Raw genomic sequence first — 1,186 nt, 5'->3', positions numbered from 1 at the left:
CGTGATCATTGCTTTTATTATTTGTATTCTTATGTGAATAGTCATCCGTAGACGAAGTAGGTGGGAAAACTCCTCGAAGCATGACTTACTTTATGTGTTTAAATTGTTAATTAATGCTTATAAAACAGAAAAAGTCACTTGCGATATTGTTGCGAAGACTTCCGCTTTTGATCGATGCACTACAAGTAATTGTACCATGGTGTGCTTATAACTGTAGCAGTTAGGCAGTTTGCCATTGGTACTCGGAGCGATACGCACGACTGTTTCAATGAAGACAAAGTGTTTCAAGGGGACTGTGCATGATTTTATAGCATCTAGTTATTTACGATTGTTTCTGTTACACCATTCTCTATCTCTTTCTAACTACTTAGCAGTACAGGTATTCAAGATCGTGTGGCTGATTTCACCCATCAGGAACAGAAGGTGAGTGGGCGCTTAAAGACACTGGCTGGCTTGGTTGGTTGGTTGGTTGGCTGGTTGGTTAGTTGGTTGATTCGGGGAAGGGGTCCAAACAGCAAGGCCATCGGTTCCATTGGATTAGGGAAGGGTGGGGAAGGAAGTCGGCCGTGCCCTTTCAAAGGAACCATCCCAGCATTTGCCTGAAGTGATTTAGGAAAATCACGGAAAACCTTAACCAGGATGGCAGGACACGGGTCTGAACCGTCGTCCTCCCGAATGCGAGTCCAGCCGGCAGTTGTAAATTGAGATGCTTCAAGTCCATTGTAAAGTCTTTTGTGAACCGCGATACATGTTACTACGTGACGTATATCATCGTAGTTCTATTGTGGGGTGGGTGAGGAATATTTCATCAGCTTATAATTGTTACGGCAACGGCCTTGCCGCAGTGGATACACCAGTTCCCGTCAGATCACGGAAGTTAAGCGCTGTCTGGCGTGGCCGGCACTTGGATGGGTGACCATCCGGGCCACCGTGTGCTGTTGCCATTTTTCGGGGTGTACTCAGCCTCGTGATGCCAATTGAGGAGCTACTCGACCGAATAGTAGCGGCTCCGGTCAAAGAAAACTATAGTATCGACCGGGAGAGCGGTGTGCTGACCACACGCCCTTCCTATCCGCATCCTCATCTGAGGATGACACGACGGTCGGATGGTCCCGATGGGCCACTTGTGGCCTGATGACGGAGTGAGTGCTTATAGTTGTTACACTGGCAACGCTCGCGAGGATAC

At 47.7% G+C, this 1,186-nt stretch overlaps 1 pseudogene; it reads left to right on the top strand.

Moving 5' to 3' along the window:
- The first annotated feature begins 826 nt into the window (after window positions 1-826).
- On the top strand, window positions 827-944 carry LOC124557237 (annotated as a pseudogene).
- Window positions 945-1,186: the final 242 nt, after the last annotated feature.

The sequence above is a fragment of the Schistocerca americana genome, chromosome X (assembly GCF_021461395.2).
Source record: "Schistocerca americana isolate TAMUIC-IGC-003095 chromosome X, iqSchAmer2.1, whole genome shotgun sequence".
NCBI classification, from domain to species: Eukaryota; Metazoa; Arthropoda; class Insecta; order Orthoptera; family Acrididae; genus Schistocerca; species Schistocerca americana.
Note: the sequence above shows the minus strand (reverse complement) of the source record. Positions and strands in the feature narration are given on the sequence as shown.